At 30.9% G+C, this 25,060-nt stretch overlaps 1 protein-coding gene across 1 annotated transcript in view; it reads left to right on the top strand.

The window, feature by feature from the left end:
- Positions 1-3,024: 3,024 nt before the first annotated feature.
- Positions 3,025-25,060, top strand: part of LOC129962022 (uncharacterized) — a 93,781-nt gene continuing 71,745 nt past the window's right edge. Inside the window, exon 1 of the transcript XR_008783871.1 lies at positions 3,025-3,160. The gene's annotated coding sequence lies outside the window, so the exon portion shown is untranslated. The remainder of the gene's footprint in view (positions 3,161-25,060) is intronic.

Raw genomic sequence — 25,060 nt, 5'->3', positions numbered from 1 at the left:
AATGAAGTTTAAGCTGTTTTTATAAACACATTTTGTATTTTAATATGTGCGATTGGCATCTTTCTAAAAAAAATTTTATCACCTTTTCGATTTTATTTCTTTTTTCCATTCACTTTTCTAAATTGAACTGAAGATTATTATCTCTATTTGTTAAAAAAAAAAATCAGTGAATGTTCGTGTGTTGGCACTCTGCCAGCCAGAAAATTTGACTCGGAGCTTCTAGATTTCGACCAGATATCCAGATATACTTTGGAAGATTCGAATTCGCACTCGGAGCGCTTTCTTTGAAATTTTAATTAATTAAAAAAATAAGTAAATTTTGATGCTTTTTCGCTGTAGCTACGAATAATAATATTAATATATAAGGTGATTATAATTAAAGTTACGATTTCAAAAATCTATAATTTTAAAACTACTGATCAGAATTATTTGATGTTTTAGCAGAACAATCGTGAGGCAATAGAATTTTGTTTGGCGAATAAATAAAAAAAATAGTTGCAAAATGTGCTGATGGATGGTGCTGTCAAGGGAAAGACCAAAAATAAATTCTTTAAATGCAGGAAAATTGTTAGCCAAAAGGAAACAACAGAGTTCAAGGGTTTACTAAAACGTTTTTAGCGAAAAGACAAGAATACATGTTTATAGCGACAACAGTGATAATGACAAAAAGAAAAAAACTTATGGAACAAATATCTTACTTATGGGTTAATAAGTTGTTCGATATACCTTCCATCTTGTTTCGTTACTAATTAGAAGCGCAAAACTGCATGCTCCACAACAGATCAGAGAGTATCTATATTAATACAATGGATGTAGTGTGTGATGCTTGCCTTCAGGTCTGTTAGATTCTCAATTCACTCGCTGTCAACAACATTCTTCAGGTATCACCAAAGCCAGAAATCACATGAGTCGGGGAAACGTGGCGGCCATGTTGTTGGAAAATGGCTCCGAAACGCTGCCGTTATTCCGCCCCACACAGTGACCTTTTTACTGAAGTGACTGAAGAGGTAATGGCTGTAGCTGGAACGGATTCTCGGTCGCCCATATCCTGCAATCTTGCGTATTTACAGAACCGGGCAAATGGAAGTGGGCTTTGTCAGACAACAGCACGTTCCATGGCCATCCGTTGTCCACTTCCATCCGGCAAGAAATCGTAGTGCAAAAGATTCACGTGCTTCCATGTCAGCAGGTAGCAAATGCTGCACATGAGTTATCTTGTACGGATAACAGAACAAGATGTTCCGTAATACTTAACGCATGGTGCTGATCGGCATATCCAGCATTCGGCCAACTCAAGGTGCATTGCAGATTCCAGCATCACTGTTGGTCTGTTCTTGTGACGATGTAGCCACATCTTCCACTGCCGCATCCGAAACTGGTTTCCTTACTCTACCCCGTTTCACTTCAAATGAACTGGTCTCTTCTAATTTAGCAATCATTCTTCGCAGACCATTTGTGGTTATTGGACCCGATTTTATGGATTTTAATGTCAGAAACTTCTTGATAGCTGTAAGTGCACAGTCATCGTTCTTATAAGAAAGCTTCAAGAGCAGAGCGCGATCCTTTATAGTAAGAATCATGATGAAGCAATTAGGTGAAGAGCTGGTGCTCTGCAATTTTATGACACATTTTTCTACCCCTTCACGCTGAGCGTGAGAATGTGTCGGCGTATAGTCGATTCAGCAATTTTATAAAGCTTCTATTGAATTAATTAAGCAGAGAAAGTGGAATTGGATCATGAAATAAGAGAATATTTTGGAATGAAGTTACTATGGGCTAAATTAAGATAAAACCTTGGAAATTAATTAAATTGAAATTAAGAGTTTAAAATATCATTACACACACACACACACACACATATATATATATATATATATATATATATATATATATATATATCCAATTCTATCTTTTTTATTTAATTAATGTTACAAAAACTCTGTAAAAATGCTTAAATCAGCGGTTCTCACGCTCTGAATGAAGGGATACAAATCTGTCAAGCTAAACGCATTCTTTTAAAAGATATCTATATTCCCCTTACCTAAAACGACACGTGTAAAGAAATTCCTATAAGAATCTCATAGTATATAAACATTGGGGATAAATATTTCTCTGTCTCATTCTTTCGCTCTTGTGCCGTGCTGTAGATTGAAGTACCTCGTCGCTTCTTGCTATTATATACATATGCATATATATATATATATATATATATATATATATATATATATATATATATATATATATATATATATATATATATATATATATATAATTACTATTTGAAATTAATTACTATTTGGCACTTCTTTCTAAGTAATATTTTGTTATATATAATCGTCAAACAAATATTGTTTAAAGATATTTTTGGTGCAATTGTATATTCTAAATCACTAAAAAATGTAAGCACCTTGATTAAGACTTTCATTAAGACACATTATAGTAGTTGCATTAAATTGATATTTTTCATTTATCATTATTTAAAGCTTCATGCGCTAGCTTTATTTATTTGACATAATTGTATATTGTGAATCGTAAAATACTTTTTCGTTGAAAGGAATGACCCAGAAGAATTTCTCTTAACTGAAAAGGAATTAAAAAAATGGAAAATATTAAATTAGTCTTTATCTACCATTTAAGTTATAATTGTAATTTTTTTTCACAGAACAATTGACAGAAGCTCAGATATGTAAATTACATGCAAATTCTCCTTCGATTATTTTGATTGATAGCATCTCATCGCTTTAAAACGAATGAAAAAAAAATAAGTATTATATGCTAACTGTGAAATGTACATGAATAAAACAAAACAACCTGCAAATTCTAAGTCGCTGCTTAATATTTGAAAAATTTTAATATGATGTAAAATAATAGACTTCTTCCGACAAAAATATTTATTTCCTCATTCAAGAAAAAACAAACAAAAAAAAAAAAACTGTTTGACGCATGCAGTCATTCGTTTCATCTTATCACCAATCCTTATCTTAGATTGAAGCGGTTGCTATATTTTTTTATTCAATTTTCGATCAGAAATAGCTTTTGATGTCTTTTTTTTTTTCACTCATCAATAATTTTAAAAATACAAGTTTTAATACAGCGAAATATTTGATAATGTAAATGAAAGATTTGATGGCTAGCATGACTTCTCATCAGCAAAAATATGGTAAGTTCTGTTTATATAAGCGCAGCCACGCCTTAAACTAACGCCACCTGTGAGTAATAATATTCATAACAATTCTCCGCGCTTTTAGCTGGAATTCTACAATAATAATGACTGGTCGTTAGTTTGAGACAGGTGGTGACTGTTTAGATTCATACAAACTTTTATTACTTTTTGGAAAGATCATAATTATTGAGCATGGTATTCTATTATACTTGCCACATTAATTATTATTTTTATTTCTGATAAATAGTTTTAGAATATTTTATCTATTTCAGTATGATGATTTTACTTCTATTTTAATAATTTTACTGCGGTAAAAAATTTATATATATAAAAAAACGTGTATTGCACTTATATCCTTTTGCATTTATTTACTAATCGCCTTTGGAGATTAGCAGGTTCATTGGGGATATCAGTTAAATTGTTTTTAATAGATTAAGTAAAAAATACACTAAATGAAGATTCTGAAAATTAACTGAAGCAAAAGAAAAAAATTTATTGTAAAATTTGGTTGCATTTATGATATGTAGTCAAAGAAATAAAATTACTGGAAAATAAAAAAATTAAAAAATGCATAAAAATCTTGGAAAACTATATAGTTTGAATTTTAAAATAATTTTAAAAGTAGAAAATATTATCGGTTTTCTTTAACGTATTTATTTTAATTCTATGGTTTATTAGAACGTTTGAATCATTTATATTTCAGTATAATGAATAAAATTGATAAACTTTTATTTAAATTAACTTTGAATTTAAGTTGAATTTTCGTTTCAAACTGATGTAAACTTCGAAAATATTAGTTGTTTTATTTAATATAATTTATTTAAAATTTGCGTCTGGTATTGTATTTTTTTTATTGTACTGATATATATTACATTTAAATTAGACTTTCTATTACGCTACGCGAAGACTATCACAATATTAGCATATCTCAACTAATAATAAAGATGAATGCGCGTCGGGGCTTCACACGTTATACCGTTTGACTGATAGCTTCCAAATCTTGAAAGATGAAAATGTGCACTTTCGTGAGATTTAAAAAAAATTAATTAGAATTTCAAATAATAAAAAAAAGCTGAATTTTTGCGTTTTTCCCGATAATTTACAAAAATATTATTACACAAAAATAAATTTAATACCACTTCAAAATTTAAAATAAATGTATTTTTAATGATGCCAGTTTAATAGTTGAACGAATTTTTACTGAATTTTACCCATTTTTAAGTTTTTTTTTTTTTTTTTTTTTTTTTGCTTAACGTCCAGCAATAAATTGCAATGTTATCCTGACGTTCAGACCGTTTACATTGTTTCATCAACTCTATGATCACGTGATTTTCTCCAAGATTAAAAAGTTAGAGCAGCAGGATTTTGTTTTTTATTTACGAGACGTATAAATAAGTGAGAATACCCCGAAATTTATAAGCTGCATGAACCATATATTTATATTTCTTAATAGCAATATTTCAATAGCATCATGATATCATGGAATAATTATGCATTAAATTTATTTTTTTCTTATAATCGGTTTGTGATATCAGAAAAGCCAAATAATTATCTTTCCAAATACACACACCATTACATGTGTGAGTAATTTCCACCTACATGTAACTGGCCCACTGGGGGCAATTGTTGATTTTTCCCCCTTTAAGACAAATTTTTATTGACTTTTGCTTTTTTGGGTATGAATTTTTTTTAAATCTCTATTTATGTGCAACACAAATAGTTTAATGTAAATAAGTGTAATTATTTTTGAAATGAAGTGAACATCTATTTATCTGCAGTGTTATAGCAGCGTCCTCGGCAAATACCATGGAGTAATTGGTATATCATACATAAATCACTACTAATAATAATGGGGAATGTATATGTATATGTCTGTGTTCGTGAGTTGACATTTTACAGACCAAAGCGTACAAGATAAAGTTACTATATTTGGCATAAAATTTGAAAAAAAAAATGTAAACTTCGAAGTGATTTTTTTTAAAAATTTTTTAATTAATAATTGAGTGGAAATTCAATGTTTTTTTGACCACAATTTCCAAAAATATTGCGGCACAAAACTATTTTTATACCATTTTAAAATTTAATTATACTAATTTAACTGTCATCCAAATTTTTTTCTGAATTTTGGCAAATTTTTAAAAATGTTTTTGTATAATTTTAGACAATAGATTTCATTTTTGAACTAAAATTGAAATTGTTTTCATTGTTCCATCAAATATTTAATCGCGTTCTTTTCTTCCATTGTTCAAAGCTGAGGAAGAAGGATTCTGTTACATGAGGAATGAGAAAATGAAGTCAACTACTGCGAAAATTAGAAAATAAATGACCCAGACAATTACATTTTAAAGCGCTATGACGTCACGGGATTCGACTCTGTTAGGATGATCCATATACAATAATGAAAAGAACAATTGGACAGTTAGTTAAAATAAGAAGATTTTTGATACTTACTATAATGTCATGTTTCAAAATATCAGTTAATGAGAATCACGAGCATCAGTGTATTCAGAAAAGATTTAATTGAAAGTAAACATAATCAATATTCCCAGTGAACCAGTTGGTCGCGAAAGGTAGCTATTAATATTTTTTAAAAAATCAATCTTCATGAATAAATAACTTCTATTCGAAAAATTTTAATCTTTAATTGCTTAAGCAATGCTAAAAATGAAGGCATTTTAAATCAGACAAAAAATTAATTTTTTCAACTATTTTTTAAAAACTTTTTAACAGACTTTTACATTGGAAAAGTGATTTGCATTTACAAACATACACTCAAGAGCCAAAACATTATGACCACCTATCAATAAACGAGTTGGCCCACCTTTGGCCCTCAACACAGCTTCAACCCGCCTTGGCATAGATGCCACAAGTCCTTGGTAGATGGCCAAAGACAGATTGTACCAAATGTTTAAGCAACGGTCACGCAAATCCGAGATATTGCGAATTGGTGGTCTTTGAACTCTGAGCTGCCGTCCCATGTCATCCCAAAGGTGTTTTATCGGACTGAGATCCGCTGAGTTAGGCGGCCAGGACATTAACTGGAATTCAGCATCATGTTCCTGGAACCACTCCAAAGACAATTTTAGCCTTGTGACACTGGGCGTTGTCCTGTTGGAACATTCCATTTCCAGCTGGAAAAACAGAGGCCATGTAAAGGTGCAACTGGTCCGCAATAATGTTCAGATAACCTGTAGCATTCATGGTATGCTCTACCACAACCACGGGTCCCAGAGACGCCCAAGAGAACGTCCTCCAAAGCATAATACCGCCACCAGCGGCCTGTGTATGACCTACTGTACATTGAGGGAGCATCTGTTCGCCTGGAAGACGGCGTATCCTGACACGGCCATCGGCGTGATGCATGACAAACCGTGATTCATCTGACCAGGCAACTCTCGCCCACTGATCCATGGACCAGTCGCGATGGTCCTGTGCCCAGCGCAGGCGCAGTTGGCGATGACGCTTGGTCAGCAAAGGCACATGAGTGGGACGTTTGCTGCGTAGCCCCATATCTAACAGTGTCCGCTGAACAGTGTTTTCTGATACTATTCTACTTGGCCCTGCATTTTATTGGGCTGTCAGCTGAGCCACTGTGTGGCTCCGGTTTTGCTTCACCATGCGAGACAGTCTCCGACGACCTTTTTCTTTGATAGCCTGTGGACGTCCAACACCATGTCGTCTACTGCTGCTTTCACCGTCATTCATCAACTTTGCATGAGTACTAACAACTGTAGATCCCGCAAAACCCACGAGTCGTGCAGTTTCGGAAATACTTGTTCCGAGCCTTCGAGCCATTATAATCTGCCCTCTATCAAAGTCGCTTAGATCCGCAGCCTTTCCCATCACACACAGAAGTAAGTGAAAGAATGATTCTTCAGACTCTCCAGCAGCAGTTAAATACCACTTCCACCTGATCACGTGCCTTCCACGTCATTCAGGCGAGTTCATTGCAAAATGTAGGGGTGGTCATAATATTTTGGCTCTTGAGTGTATATAAAAAAATGATACTAGATATTTGATATTCAGTATACTGAAAATATTTTAACATGGAACATTCAATTGGTTATTTACAGATTGTTATAACATTGCAAAATACATATACATTATTGTTTTATTTATGATAGCATATCAGTATTTTACTAAAAGCATGATTCTTTTTTTTAAAAATTGAAATAGATTTTCGGTATTGCAAACATTTTTGAGAACATAAATGAGGATGACAACAATAAAGCATTTTACATAAAGGTTTTACTTTATTTAAATATTTTATTGAAACTCATTTACACAAATTAAATATAAAATGTTCTTACGTTAAAGCAGATAAAATGTATTCTACTTCTACTGATGTTTTACTTCCTTAAAATGAGAAACGAACTCGATGCCGTAATTGAAATGTGAACTAAGAATTATATTTTGTATTTTGCTAATGAAAAAACATTTTTTTTTTTGCTTGCTAAAATTATGGATATTTCATTTTTACATAAAAAAGAAATTCGAATTACACTATTAAAATATCATTCAGAATGTGTTACTATAGGATTGACTCAAAAACCAAAAAAGGCATTCTTATACAAATGCCATTTTTTACATATATGAAGGTTATTTAATAAGTATCTGCTCTCAGTATTTATAATTTATTACAAAGACAATAAAAAATTTATAATGGCATCATTTATCATTGTATTTATCTTGCTTTTCAATACCCTTCGTCCATCTTTGCTAAAGTTTTCTGATACCCTCAGAAACCAGTAGAAATGGTCTCCCCGTAATTTTCTCGCAAACTTTCTGATAAATGTATTTGTGTATTATTAATCGCATGTCATTGGCAAATAACAGTTACAAAAAAACCTAACAACCTGCTATTTTTGTCAATTCCTACCTAGGAGGCTGTTAATACCTGGTTATTAGAAAACCGAATGTATTTTGAACTCCTTTTTTCCCACCAATTAAAACAAGTATTTGACTAAGAACTACAATTGTAATCACATTATGCAGTCAGTATAATCACAGAGTTTGTTTTATAGTTATGTTAAATTTTATTCTGACTACTGGATAGAGGGATTTTCTCCGAATAAATTTCGTTTAAAATTTGCTAGAAATCTACAAATTTGGAATACAAACCATATACCAAATTTCATCCGTTTAACTCAAAACGATTTTGAGATCGTGTTCGCACAGACAGACGAATATATTCGAAAAATGTGCTTTTCAGGTTCCAATCAAGAGACTTCTCTATCGGTCTCTATCCTCGTCTCTCTCTCTCTTTCTCACACACACTATAATTTATATATATATATATATATATATATATATATATATATATATATATATATATATATATATACATATATATAATTTCTTTAAACTTTCATTTTTAATTTTTCTAGCTATTAAACAAAGTTTCGGAGCTCGACCGATTTTGAAATGAAATAACAGCTATGATGTCATAATTTTACGTCAACTTTTAAAAACGCAACTGTTGTCAAAGAAGCATACGTAATAATAAAGCAATACTGGTAAAAGCAGGTCAACCTTTTAAAAACGCATCTGCTTTCAAAGAAGCATGCATAATAATAATGCAATACTGGTAAAAGCAGGTAAAAAAACATATGCGATTAAAAGATGATGATGAAAATTGCCATATATGCTTTATTCATCGTCTACGCAATTTCGGGCTTCAATATGCATTGCCTACCCGATTTCTACTTCAAAACCCCCTAACCAAAACAATATCATGTTCTCACATGATAACAGTGATTTTTTTTAATTCCGCGTGAGAATGTCAGAATAAAAATATTCAATTATAAGTACTTTAATCAATAAACAACAATGAAAATGTGAATGCTAGAAATATCCATCCAGTGATGAAAAATTTAAAAAATTATTGTATAAGTAATAATAACAAGAAAAATTAAAATGTCCTAACCATTCAACACCAAAAACGAAATTATACATTCTTTATGCAAAAATGAAAGATATATTCTAAAATTAACTTTTTCAAAATTTTGGTTATTTTAAAATATAAAGAAATACAAACGTAATCCGTTTTAAACATCCTTGCTCTCATCTGAAGGTATTGTTACAAACCAGTAATGTTTCTTCCCAGCACGGTTAGTTCTATCACCGGAAAGGCTGATTTACAATCATCTGTATTAGATGTTGCTCGGGTGATGAGCCAGTAACCCCAGAGCTTGGCGACAAACTTGGAGAGCATTTGGCGACGAATTTAGTGACAAAATGGATAATGCTGAAAACTTCGAGAATTTTAACGATCCATCCAATAGGATCTGAGATACACCTGGTTTGCCCAGAAGGTTCTAGGCCCGCCTCCCGGGAACTATAAAAGGACGGTAGTCTCAAGCTGCAATGCACCAGATCAGAATTGGAGTTGGAATCGTAGTCAAGTATCGAGTCTTCGAGAAGATAGCGAAGCAACGGCGGAGTGCCAGCATTGTGTGGAGCTCACGCTATTGCTGAACTGAGCTTTGTACCGAGTCCTTGTGTTTACTGTGGAAGTCCTGTGAGGAGTAGGCAGTCGTTTGGTAATGAATCGGCAGTTGGATACAGCTGAAGCGAGGAGGCAGTGAGAATTTCAGCCGTTTGGAGAGGCCGTAGAGCGAAGCTCCGAGGATCCCCTCTCCTGCTGGATTCTGTCTGGCCGCTTTGTGTGCTGTGGTCGATTACTACTTGTGGGCTATTGTTTTTGTAGTGTGCTGCTATGTGTTCGTCTCAGCTGTATAAAGTTGTCGACTGTGTATTCGTCGTCTTTGTGTGTATTAGTATCTTCGTGTTTAAATAAACGTCGTCACTGTTTTCCACTGAGGCCTGCTGATTGTGTTTTCACACTATACACCCACTATAAACGAACCCGGCGACTTTATGGACTTTGTAGTTAGTAGTGGAAGTAAATCTGTAACATTTGGTGGCAGCGGTGGGATAGATAGTTAGCAGTTAGAAGTTTGAATCGAAGTAAATCCGTAACAATATCCTAAATAATATTCATCCAAAATCTTCACAAATAGAACATTTGGGTTTCCTCTTTCTTAACTGATTTTTCATATGCTTAACATTCGCATCCATCCGGAAAAAAAAACGAGCAAAACAGTACACAGAGAAAACAATAGAAATAAAATAACAAATCTAAGCAAAAAATAATAATAAGCAAATGTAGAATAAATGATTTTAAAATGCCAATTTGTATCCCAAATAATTATGCTTATCGCATCTCGTCTCAACCTAGCAGAACGAGGCTGAACATGGACAATATGGCGACGATGATTTTGGTTTGTAGTTCTGAAAGCTGCGACTTTGGACACTGCGATCGTCTATCGTAATTCGCTCATTTGTCCATGTTTAATATCTACCAATTGATATATTATAGAGTCCACAAGTATTTCAAAAAGTTGTTTAGATATTTTTTCCACGAATTTTCGATCGCATACTGTAACTCTTATTCATTTGCGTAACAACGTTTGCCTGCATAAATATCACGAGTCATTAAGTCCCATAAATTTTCCTCAGGTTTCAAGCCTGGCTTTTTGATGGCCAGTCCAATAATTCTACTTCATTAGCTTGAAACTACGACTTTGTAGATAGATGATGACATATGGATAAAGGCATTAATTATCTTGGAAAATATAATGTTCATATGTAATGGGAGAAGCTTTTGATAATAATTTTCAGCAAGAATGTCTAGATGTCCTTCAGAGTTAGATTTTGGTTTGAAAAAGACTATCGGCATTGTTTCATTAAGAGCGTTATTTATATTAAATTCTCGCCAAACAATAACACTACCACCGCCAAATTAGCCTTTAGAAAATACTGCTCGTTCAAGACGTAAATCATGCCAATAATATCGGAAATCACCAGGTCTCCCCAAATTAAATTTCTTTTCATCTGAGAAAATTCCGCCATTCCATTTATTTCCAATGACAATGTATTGTTTTGCCCATTTTATACAATTAATCATTTGTAGTTTTTTTAATGGAAGCCACTTTCACATTTTGGTATATTTTACTTGCAAAGATTTTAAAAGAACTTTTTACACACAGTTCTACTCGAACAAGATAGTTGTAATTATTTTTTTTAAAATTTAAGTTGAAGATTAGTATTGAGATAGGGCTAAATTCAGTATGGCTATTTTTTTATCTATAACATAGAGACAGTTTTCTACTAGATCATTTATATTTATAGTATAGCTTTTGGGATCTTTCAAAAAGTTATTCACAACACTTTTTGAGCGTCTTAATCACGTTTTGCAATTTCTCTGGAAGACAAACCACATTCTCTGAACTAAGAATCTTACCTCGTTCTTCTTCACACAATATTTTTTTTTTAATTTTTCCCACGGCTGAGAAAATATGATTTCATTAAAAATGCTTTTAATGAAAACAGAAATAATGCTAGTAAATAAGCATTTGTTGTCAAAATAAAAGGAATAAAATAACATAATATAACAAAGAAGATTAAGAATATATTTGTCAAAAGAATTATACAAATTTTATTGTCAAAACATATGGTGAAATTGAAAAACATCGTTTGAGTTAATAAAATTAACATGCACAGTGTGAAAATTTTCAATAAAATCGTTTGCTTTTGTAATTTAATTCTAATCAACTGAACTCGTTTGGAAAATTTATTTGTACCATCTAATAACTGATTCAGATTAAAAATAAATTCAGAATAATGTAAAAAAAATTGAGTGGTCCTATTTTTATTTCCAATTTCCACTATTACTGTGTACATATATTTTAAAAAAATGATTAAAATACAAAACATTAAAAAAAAATTACTAAACTTTTACTAAAACGTAACTTTTTTCCTACTAGATATTTAATTTCCTAAAAAATTTAATATATAATATTATAAAGTTTAGTAAATAACGAAAGATCACAGCTGGTCCTATCTTTTTTTCCAGCACTATATTACAAATGTTCGAACTAAATGTATAATAAATGGAACTTTATAACATTCCAGCCATTCAACCATCCAAAATACTCTGATTATGATAAATTAACAATTTACACAGAGATAGAGATGGAGTTTGGCGATTACAGTGTAATTCGAAAATCTCTAGAAAACCCGGGGGGGGGCATAAATACATACAAGTATCCATATTTTGCATCTAACGAAGTTAATGAGTTATGGATTTAATCTATTTTTGAAAAAGCGTTAGATAGAATGAGTAAAAAAAAAAAAAAAAACGATATTTGGAGAATATTATTTTCTTATATTTAACAGTATATAGTTTAGGTTATTGCAATTGCAAAATATTTAGTGAGTAAAGTAATATTTGAAATTATTGTGGCATATAAATGAATATTAAATTAATGTTTTTTGTTTATTTTGTTTTCAATTCAAAAATAAAGAATTTTCTTATTAAGAGTGTAACTAAATATTATATCTAGAAAATGTGTCATAAAGCAACTATCTGGATCAGTTATTACAACTATGCGCAATCATGCACATCATATAAAAAAAAGAATTGCATATAAAATCATATAAAAAAATTGTAAAATCAGTAAGTAAAAAAAAAAAAAATCCTTGACTAAAAGCATATATTCGACCTATTAAATTTTTTTTAACAATTTTAGACCTAAATGGTATGGTTATTACATGTAATTGTCATAATATGATAATTATATGACATAATATGACTATATGACTATATATGACTTATGACATAATATGACTATATAAATCTGCTATATATTATATGGCTATAATGTTACAAATCAGTTATATATTATATAGCTGATTTGAAAAGACACATTTAATCTAATTACAAATTGCAAATGAATAATATAATTTAATGGCAACAAATATTTTTATTCTTAAAAAAATTGAAATTTCTTTATCGATTTTAAGTAGATAGATTATGAAGCTAAATATAGATTTTAAGCGCAACAAAATCTATTTATAGCTTTATTGAGATATAATATAATCTATATTTAGCTACTCTGTTATGTACACATAGTAATTTTTTGTAATATGTAGAAACAATTTGTGATAAATTTACTAATTAAATCGGTATAAAGCCCTGAAACATAGTCCCATGTTTATCTGAATATGTAAAACAGTGATGAATTATTCTGGCGAACTACAAAGAAAATGAATTTTACACCAATTGTCGTCATCGAATATTCTCTGACAATCAAAAATGAAATTCGACACATCTACTTTATTCACCAGTTTAAAATTATTTCAAAATGTTCCACAGACACTTATCCTGAATTTTCATACTCTTTCGACGACAGAGAGAAATCTTTTTGTTTTAGAATATTACGGATAACGCAATAGTGTCTGTATCTTACGATTCTTTGTGTTCCATTCTATTCGAAATCCTAAGTTTATTCAAAAAGATTTTTTTACCCAAATTATTGCCATGGTAGTGGTAAACTGTCAATTTCGTAAAACTTACAACGCACGACCATTCTTTCAAATATTAAGTGCGCACTAAAGATTTTTCTGGTTTCACCTTTAATATTTTTCTTACTCTTTTCTTTTCTCTTTTACGTTTTCGAAAGTGATCGTTCTCATGTTTATAACAGAGTTCTGTAATCATTTAAAAAATATAAATGAAATTTTATATAAATTTTGACTTTTTAGATTTATAGAATCCAGTAGTAACCAAATTTATGAGATTATAACTCTGTATCTGCTTATGCATATGGGAAAAATGAAAAAAAAATGAATAAGTTAAATGGATTATATATTTTGTGATCTTTCAATCAAAATTCTATATCTATATCAAATTTTTAGGGTAAACCTCGAATGGGGAACGGCATTTTACCAAGATATATATTCGACGTTTATCATTTTGTCATGCAACTACACAAAAAATTGTGATATTTAAGAAAATACTTTCTTACCTTTGTTTTTATCATTCTTTTTTATAAAAAAATTATAGCTACTGCGCTTAACGCATTATATGAAATATTATATACACTTGTTTTTATGGCAAGTTGCTGTGCTTATAATTAAACAATAAATTTATTAATTTTAAATATAAGTTTTTCTCGTCTAAAGACACTATAAATATCGATTATTGCAAAGAATTGTTTCCTGGATTATCGAATAAAAACCAGAGGGAATGATTTCCTCAAAACTTTCTCGCTTACTCTCTAATACAATTATTATCTCAGAAAACGCCTTACTTGGCATTCAATAGTTACGAATTGGCGCAGTATAGCCACATATGGCTCTTACGCCAGTAAACCATACACAACAACAATCAATAGTTACGAAATATCAACCTTTGGCGCGAATTTAGCATTTTTATTGAATCTATCATGGAATCCTGCGAGTTCGCAAATTGTACAGACTAAGTCTATGGCAAAGGATACCGACGTGCACTGATTGGTTTAAGCCTTGGCATCTTTTTGGAAATGTTTTGCCAAAAAGATGCCATACCGAAATATATTTTTATAAAAATAAATAAAATTTGTGAATTTATCCCCCCCCCTATTTTTTACGGTTTACATCTAATATTAATCTGGAACACATATACAGCAGAAAAGATCAAATCCTGAAACCTAAATTCAAGAAATATAAAAATTACAATTTATTAAAAATATTTTTGTGTGTGTTTCTTCTTAATATTATTTTGAGATTGAGATAACTCGCTGGAATCCTTAGTGAATTTCCCGGTGATTAATTTCTGGCATGCGGTTAATAGTATGTGGAAATCGAATTTGTGTTTTAAACGCGTTTTTTTTTTTCAACCGATTAAAACAAACATTTGGCAGAAAACTATACTTATAATCACTTCCGATAACTTCCAAAGATTTTATTGCACAAAAACGATTTTTACATCAAATTAAAGTTAAAAAAATTATCGTTTTAATGATACCAATTTTTTAACCTATGTTATCTATTATTTTTAATTAATTTTTAAATAAATATTTTAACCATATTTTTCATCAATTTATTTCGAGCAAAATAAAAATAAAACTTAGCCTGCACGAGCGCGTTTCATGTTCATGGGTTCACGTTCATTCAACGTGTTGCCATCACATTGATAAAAGCTCAAATTAAAAAATACGTTAACTGTTACTGGATATTAAATCTAGAAAAAAATTAATTTTTAGCACGTATCTGTTTGGAATGAAATAAATGGGATATATGATACTTTGTAAAAACAATGCAATAAATATTTTTCTATGACTTTTTACAATTATTTGCAATATCTGTATTATCCAATCTATAAATCAATTGTATCTAAGACAAATGTGATTTAGTGTTTACAGAATATCCACTCTAATCAAGATCCAACAGCTATTTTGTAAATCTTTAATAATAGACATACATCTGTTAACAAAATGGTTTAATGAAGTAAATAATATTATTTTATGCAACTTTAGTCAATAAATGTTCTGAAGAATTATGAATTTTAAATTTTTACAAAGATCCTCTGCCCTGTGATTCATCCTTAACAAAATAATTTTGATACATTAATATTTTAAATAAAAAATATTTGAACACCAATCAACTAATTCAATCACCAAAGTTGACCGATTCATAAAAATGTGAGCATCTCTATTCTATGAAAACGATCGATTTTAGACAATTTCATTGATTATCTCAAAGAAGCCAATCGTCTTCCAAGGTTTCTCAAGAGTGATTGGACTAGATTATGAGAATGTCGATATTTCCAAAATTGTAACATTTAAAATTTAATAAATCGATCAGATTTGATCGCAAAAGAGAGAAGCGTTTATTTATTTAAAATTTGGAGTGTCGAGAATATTTTGCAGAATGTGATTCCTTAGGATCAACGCTCTGCCTAAAATTTAAACTTCATAATTTTTGAAAGTATATTTATAGAGAGAAAAAAATATTATCATTGACATAATTTAAATCCTTTTGAAAAAAAAACTAAAAATTGAATTTTACGATGAATCCATGAAAATTTTGTTGAATAATTCTTTGAGATATTATAAATTATAAAAATTATTCTGTAGTGCACATAAGACTTTAATGCCAAACGACTCTGGTTTCAGTTCCCATACATTTAAAAAAAAAAAAAACATGTTTAGTTTTAGTAAAAAATTTTAAAATTACAGTTTAATCATCTCCACTTTAATTTAACTTGAATTTTACGGGCGCTGACAGAAAATTAGAAATAGGTACGTACTGCAATGAACAAAGCGGTTTAAGGCTTACTTAGCATTATAAGTGAATTATATGACTATCAAAATTTGAAGCTTAAAAATATTTGCCTAAAAAAAATATTAAGAGACCAAGTAACAAAAAATATTTAATGGAAAATTTTAGCAAGCATTAATACTGGCGAACTGGCTGGTAGGCAAAAGCGGCTAGTACTTATGATAAAGCTCAATGTGTGTGTGTGTGTGTGTTGGCGCTGTACAGGCCAGACCATTCGACTTACAGCTACCAAATTTGGCATGTATATACCTTGGAGGCCAGGAATGAGCACCTTGGAGTGATTTTTTTGAAATTTTAACTATAATTTTAATTAATTAAACAATTAAACGAAATTTCAGCGTTTTTCCGCTCTAACATCAGAAAATATTACAGCAGAAAATTGGTTTTGTCCATCAAGTAAAAGCTCAAAATCTGGGGGCACGGCAGTGCCCCCGCCAAGTCGAGCAAAAACAAGCGGCACTGCCGTACTATCCTTTTCTCGAAGCAGTTCAGGCCATTTTTGAACCTCTATAACTTCGTTGTGGATAATACTAGAAGCATGAATTTTCAGTAACCAAGCAGGCATTATATAAACATGGTATATTTCAAATTTCATTAAATTTGAACCAGTAGTTTAAGAATTATAACTAGTCAAAGTTTGTGAATTTTGTCACTGACTGACTGACTGACAGATCATCAAAACTCTAAGGCACTTCTAGCAGACATAGAAGCTTCAAATTTAGAATACAATTAGTGTTTAGTGTATAAATCAAGGAAAAACTAAAATATCCATGTAATAATGGACGTATCAATAAATTTCTCGAAGTTTCGAGCATTATCCATTTTGTCGGCAAATTCGTCGCCAAGTCGCCAAATGGTCGCCAAGTTTGTCACCAAGCTCTGGCATCACTGGATCGGCATCCGGCAGCATCCAATACAGATTACTATAAAACGGTCTTTCGTATGATGACACTATTCTCGCTGGAAAAAATTAATTAAATCTCAAAATTACAGGTTTGTAACAATATCTAATTTGAAATAAGTCAATTTGAAGCTGTGGAAGCTGCAAACGCAATGGATGACTTTCAGAGAATCAATCTGGTAGAAGAGCAAACTGATCTTCAAAGTGTGATCTCAAAACTTAATGTCGATCAAAAAAGAGTCATATATATGATCACAAATAAAATGGACACAACTGATAATAATGCTGACGTTTTACGCTGTTTTGTGAGTGGAACTGGTGGCACTGGAAAGTGCTTTTTAATAAAAACTCTGAAAATTTAGGTTAAGACGCATTTAAACAAAAAAAGTGGCAGTTAGTGCTCCAACAGGAATAGCTGACTATACATAGAATAGATTGACTATACATAGACTATTGCAGCTGCCTCTAGAACACAAGCAACACCGAAGTACAAACCACTTTCTGATGAAGTGCTCCAAGTTCTGAGATCAGATTTGAAAGTAGTAGTGTTGTTTATCATAGACGAAGTGTCGATGATATCCAATGTTACTTTAACATATATCATATATTCATTTAAGCTTATCTGAAATATTCGACACAAGAGACGATCAGAATGGGTGGTTTGGAAAAAAAACATCTTGTAGTTTTCGGAGATCTCTTACAGCTTCCGCCGGTAAGAGAAAAATCACCTTTTGAAAAACTATCAACTGCTGAAACTAACAAGTTGTTAGGTTCCCTCAGTGTACCGATTCTGTGGACTGAACTGTTCATATACGATGAACTTACAATTAACATGCGACAGCTCAATGATTCTGACTTTGTTGAAATGCTAAATAGAATAAGATTAGGTGTGAATACACAAAAAGACCGCTACCTACTCTCTACTAGATTAATAACTCTCAAATCCAATTCAAATGAAAACAGATTAATTGAAATAATTGAACACCTCTCGAAACTTCCTGATAATACCGTTTGCTTATTATCTACAAAAAACTTGTGTCAACAATTAAATATTGCAATACTTAAATCTCTTCCACATCCCAAAATAAAACTTACAGCTGTAGATAGCATAAATTTCTTCAGATGCCTAACAAAAAGAGCTCATGAATGCATAAAAAGTATGAAGACGATGATTCTATGACTGCAGGCCTGGAAGAGAACATAATTATAAAAATAGGAGCAAAAGTCATGTTAAGGCGAAATATTGACGTGAGTCTTGGTTTAGTTAATTGTTCTATCGGTATAGTGCAAAGAGTAAAGGTTGATCCGGAAAATGCAAAAAATAATTAAGAAAATATACATTACATTTAATAAAGAACATGTTTACGAGCTTAGTCCGGTCAAAACTAAATTTGAAATTATTAATAGAATTTATGTTCATCGCGAACAGTTTCCCATATGTATAGCCTATGCTATAACTATACACCAAAGTCAGGGCCTAAGTCTAAATAATGCACTGATGGATATCGGTTCTGCAGCATTCACATCCGGTCAAGCTTACGTGGCATCTATCTAATCTATCTAATAAATGTCGACTTTGGAAGTATTAAAGCGCAGGAATCCTCAATTTGTGAATACAACAGACTAAGAAGCATTTACCGTCCAGACTTATCAAAAATTGTAACATCAAAGCTTACGAGAAAAACCCATAGAGACAGGGACTGGGCTTTGAGAGAAACTGTAGCTGAATCTCAAGAAGTAGTACCGGAAAAGAAAAAGAGGAAGACTACATACAAAAATAAGAAAAGGACTATCTACAAAAAGAAATGAGATGCCATCAAAAACATAACTTGTAAAAAAAACCAAGTCTTGCAGCTCATTTCTTCTATCGTAAAAAGTTGTGAGATCCATGTAATACCAAGTCGGTCAATTTATTCAGTCCCTACTTAAGGGTCCTTCTGTCTTAAGTTATTACGTAATTAGCTAACTTAACAACATCGTATAGTAACCATATCAATATTAAAAATCTTTTATGGTTAAAATAAATATATTGACTTGGCAATCGCACCAAACAATCTAATTTAATATAATATGTTAATGTAATCTAATTTAATGTATAGATACATTGTGATTTCATGCGATGGGGTCTCATCCCGAAGTTCACCGAGAAGCCAAGTCAATCTATGCGATGGCCAAGTTAATCTATTTATTTTAACCATAAAAGATTTTTAATATTGATATGGTCACTATACGATGTTGTTAAGTTAGCTAATTATTTCGCACAGAATAAGAATAGATTTGATCTGCATGAGCACGCCAATGGGAAAAAAATTAGCTTTTATCAACGTGCTGCCATCATATTAACAGAAGTTCAAATAAAAAAAATAAATCAACTATTATTTCAAATTAAATATGTAAAAGTGAAATTTTCAGTACGTGTCTGTATGAAGTGAAACAATGTTGAAATCTGACATTTTATAAAAAGTAAATGGAGAAAAAGTTTTCTATGATCTTTTACAATATATATATTATTAATTCAATAAAACAGTTTAATTTAAGTCAAACATGCTTTCCTATATATAGGACAATCACTGTAATTAGCGCCTGTCAGCTAATTTGGGGCATACATCTGCTAAAAAATGGTCTAAATGAACTAAATAATTATATTTTATGTAATGTGAGTCAATAAATGCTCCGATGAATTACGAATTTTAAATTTTTATATGGGTTATCTGCCATTTGAATCATATTTAACAAAATATTCTTGAGACACTAATATTTTAAATAAAAATTGTTGAATTCTAATCAATTAAATAAATCACTAAAACTGCCTAATTTATGAAAATTTAATATCACTCTTCTATAAAAATTGGCGATTTCAGACCACTTCATCGACCCAAAGAAGATACGCCAATCTTCTGCCAGGGTTTCTCGACAGTGGTCGGCCTGTGATTATGAAAATGCTGATTGTTCTGATATTGATATATAAAAACTTCATAAATCGGTCATATTTGATAGCAAAAGATAGAAACGTTTATTTATTTATTTAAAAGTTGAAATGTCAAGAGTATTTCGTAGAATATAATTCCTTCGGACAAAAAGACTGTAAAATTTAAGTTTCATAATTTTTTCATAAGTACATTTATTGACTGAAAGAAAATAAGATATTTTTATTTACATCATTTAAATATTTTGAAAGTAAAATTAAAAACTGTATTTTATGATGAATCAGAAAATTTTTGTTGAATAAATCTTTAAGATATATGAATTACGAAAATTATTCTGCAGTGCTCATGCAATTTCAATGCCGAACGACTCTGCTTTCAATTTTCATATTTAAAAAAAAAGTAATGGTTAGTTTTAGCAAAAAAATGTTTTTATATTAATTGCAGTTTAAGATTTCCACTCTAATTTAAAACTGAAATTTTATGGGCACTGAGAGAAAATTAAAGAGAGAGATAAATAATACGATGAACATAACTGTTTAAGGTCTACATAATAGTATGACTGCATTACATAACTATCAAAACCTGAAGCTTTAAAATATTTTGCAGAAAAAGCTATAAAGAGACCAAGTTACATAAAATATTTAATTGAAAATTGTAGCAATCATTAATACTGGCGAACCAGCTGGTCGCCAAAGGCGGCTAGTATTAAAATATAAAAAAAGGGAAAAACAAATTCAGATACTTTTTGATTAGTTGGGCAGAAATGTGTTGTAGAAACTTATAGACAAATGAAAGCAATTATAGAGTTAAGAATTATTTTTTTAAATCTTTAATCATGAGCATCAAGGTGGAGAAAGAGAAGGAGGACAGAGGAGAAGAAAGAAGGCAGTCCGGACCAAATCATGAAAAATATGACTATCCCGACTAATTCTGGACTTTTGATTATTTTATAATTGCATAATGATGAAATGAGTCTATGTTTTACAGATCTGGATTATGTGCATAATTAAATTGCTATTGGTGATGTTATATATAGCGAGTTTGGCGGATATTGACACTTTCCCTCAATGAAACGATCTTTGAAGATGTTCGTAGAGAAAAGGCTAATGTGTGGAAGAGCTTCATCTTGCATAAAAATTATGCTTGAAAGGCACTGATATGCTTACAGATAATTTAAATGAGTAGCAACGATGTATATTGGTGATCTAACATATTAATAGATCCCCAGCACTTAATTCTTTGAAAAAATACGGACTAAGCATAAATGATGCAGTAAACCCAGACCACACGGTTACTTTTGGTGACTGCAATGGAACCAATAAAATTGTACGTGAATTTTCTGATTCAGAAATTGGGCAGTTGAGAGAATTCAACGAACCGTCCAAATGAAAGTATACTTCATTCGCCTAAAAGATATTCCAATGCCTAATTGAATTTACCTCAAATCGTATAAGTTGGCAAAAATAAGTGTTGAATATCGAAATCACATGGAAGAAATTTCAAAAGTTGGAACGTGCAAGGATAATACGGCACTTCGCATGATTTTCTGGACAATTGAACGGGACATACCTAATTTTCCTGTCACTCGATGGACACTAATACTGGAAAGTAAGTTGGAAGCTTTGTTCTCTTCCATATGAAGCGAACTTTATGTTTTCTGCGGAAACAGATCTTCTTCTTTAAGAACGAACATTTAAACAAACTTCTTTCGTCAGACTTGGCTACAATTATTGAAGCATTTTAAAGTTCAATGAACCTCTTCACATCCCCTTCAGAGTCTAATATTTTTGCTGAGCAACTGCTGTGAAATTTTGTAACTTGGTAAAACAATTTGTCGTTTTGGTAAAACAATTTAACTAACAAACCTCGATCTGGTAAGTTTACTATCACGTTGATTAGCAATGGCAGCGTATTGAAAACAAACTCACCGTGAAAGTGTCTGACTTTTATAATGACTGCATGACGTCAACAAAATTTGTATATTAATTTCTACTTCTTCTTTCGTTAGAATCTTTTATTTGAAAATTAGTTATTGAACAAGTTTTCGATCGAGTGCTAATATCGAATGATATATCGTTAAGAAAACTTGTGTTCCGCAGTTATTCGTGCATTTGAAGATAAATATCAGAAGGAAACTTGAATGCTTGCATCGAAAGACTTTCGCTGCTTGAATATTTTTTTTTTCGTCTTAACTTTTTAACTAGGTGACTTTTTTTTTGTATGTATCTGTTGAGAGTAGAGAACACCAGTATGTTCAGTGGCAGTTGCTGTCGAGGATGCAACCAAGAGAATCTGAAGAGTTTTAATTAAAGTTTGTAACTCACTTCAAAGATTTGTAATTTAATAAGCGTGAGTTATTGTGTTAAAGTGATCTATGGATAAAAAAATAATGGTGAAATTTAAATATAGAACCATTCTTAAATGTGTATGTAATTTTAAAAAGCCCTCCGGTGATGAAATATTCAGCAATTTTTTTTTAATTTACTCAGTTTTTATCCTTTCATTATGTTATACATAACAATTTCATAACTTTCTGAAAAAAAGTTTCGTTTGTAGACAACTTTAAAATAAGATTGTTTAGTTATAGATACCATTCTATATTTGAACCAGGCATTTATAGAAAAATACAACGTCGTAATATTGAAAGTGTTTTATTTTCATGGAATCAAATCGTGGTGCTCTATAACACTCTCTAATGAAGATTTCATCCCACAGAACGTCTTGCATAGTACTGACGTACATTGGTTACGTAATATTAACCTTTTGTGTGAATTTCGCTTCTTTACTGAATCTATCGTGTGATCATTGGCAAATGTTTTGGCTTTTAATCCCTGATATGTAGTTAATAATATGCGAAAATCAAAGAGACCATATTTTAGACATGATTTTACGAAACGATCGAGACGAAAATATGACACAGAACTATATTTTAAGTTACAAATCATATACCAAATTTAATATATATTTAAGTCAATGCTTTATTGAGCTATCGCGTTTTCATATTTCTGAAAGTACAGACCAAAATATGGTCAATTCCTTATTGAATTTGGCTCAAAGTTTGGTAGGTGTCTACACTATAGCTTAAATCAGTGAGCCAAAATTTGTTCGCCGAGCTCTCTTCATTTTGTAATTATTTTATTAATTTATATTCAATCAGCCGGAGAGACACGCTTTCTCTGAACATATTTTGTTCAAAATTTGATAGAAATCTGCAATTTTGGAGTAAAGATCTTATACCGAATTTCTTCTGTCAATCTTAAAGTTTGTGAGTTTTCTTTGTCACATAAAGCCAAAAAAATGTCTTTTTGAGAATTCAGGTAGTTCTAAAACCTGGAGATTTGTCAAGATCTTAAAGTTTTTGATGATTACAATACTCTCTTTATACTTCTTATATTAGAATGTAAAAAAAAACACAGATAACATTCGTATTTTGATTTAAATCAATTCAAGACAGTAAAATTATCGACATTTGGATTAGTTATATACTTATGTAATCATTCCAGACACTATAAAGTGGATGATCACATGTATTTATGCATAAAATAATAACCGTATTTATGATAAAAATCGTGAATATATTGTCCTTGAGATTATTCTTTCGTTCGAGATTATTTGCCATTGTATTAGAGCCTTGGTTGAGAGAATTTACTTAGCTACCCACTGATTATCAGATCCACGAGATTCAAAATTCGGTCAGTGGAATTTGATTGAATGGCATTTATTTATTCAGGATGATGGCAAAGTCTTATTTTAGCCCGAAAAAGAATATCGTGATAAGTTTTTTCGCCTTATCTTCCAGGTGTATTCGCTCTTTTTGTTATTAAAAACATTTTTGAATATTTCCGAAAATTTTCACTTACCGTCGCTTGCGCTCTTTAATATAAATAAAATTAGTTAAAATATTATTCAGTTTATTAAAAATAATTAAAACTAAAGTTTACAAATATACAAGAGATTTCAAATATCTTGTACAAATTTGAAAATCAATAATTTACAAAAGAATGAAGCTAAAAAAATGCCCTTTGAAGAAAGGATGAAAATGTAGTTTCATCTCCAAATTAGAATTTATATATAACAGCGTTCAAAAGCAGTTTAAACCATGAGATCGTGTCAAGACGGGATCTTATTGTCAGCAAACTAAATTAAAATCGTTATTATTAGTAATTTAAGATTAAATTAAAAACAAACTTTTAATCAAGTCGATAGATTTGATAATGATCTACTGCCAAAGCAGGGATTGGAAAAGAAAGAAAGGAAGAAGTGCCATTCGCATAAATCAAATACGTTAAATCTTGCAAATTTGCGATTTTCTAAAATGACGAGTTACTGGTTTAATTTACAACTGAACGGAATATCTGAATAACTATAGATTTGACAATATAAATAAGAACAACAGAAATTTTTAGAATCAAAAATGAAGATACAAATATTTTGCATTTAGCTTACAATAATTGATCATAATTGAAGTTATTTTCGTCCTCTGAATCGATATCATCAGAAAATTATTAGAAATATGATGGCATGCATTAATGTAAGACGAAACAGAAAGACCAAGTAAAGGTGTTTTATCAAAAATGTCCAACAACTACAAAAAAAACAACAAAAAAACACCCATAAAAATAAAAAATAAAAATCCTTTTTATGAGTACCTGGCCATTCAAGTATCTTATGAAAAGTAGAAGCGGACGCTCTTGCAAAGGCAGCTACAGAATCACCGCCTTTCATAGACTGGATTTCTCCCGAGGATATGATCTCCAATCCGAGAAAGAAATCAATCCAACTGATCTCAGATAATTGCCATTGGAGAAAATATCGAGATTTAATTGGGAAAGTTCCAAACCTCACCTCTAATCACTAAATAGACTAGAAAAAGACTTCAAGACAGACTAATTGCACGTGCTA

Source organism: Argiope bruennichi, chromosome 2 (assembly GCF_947563725.1).
Source record: "Argiope bruennichi chromosome 2, qqArgBrue1.1, whole genome shotgun sequence".
NCBI lineage: Eukaryota > Metazoa > Arthropoda > Arachnida > Araneae > Araneidae > Argiope > Argiope bruennichi.
This window is presented reverse-complemented; position numbering and strand designations above follow the sequence as displayed.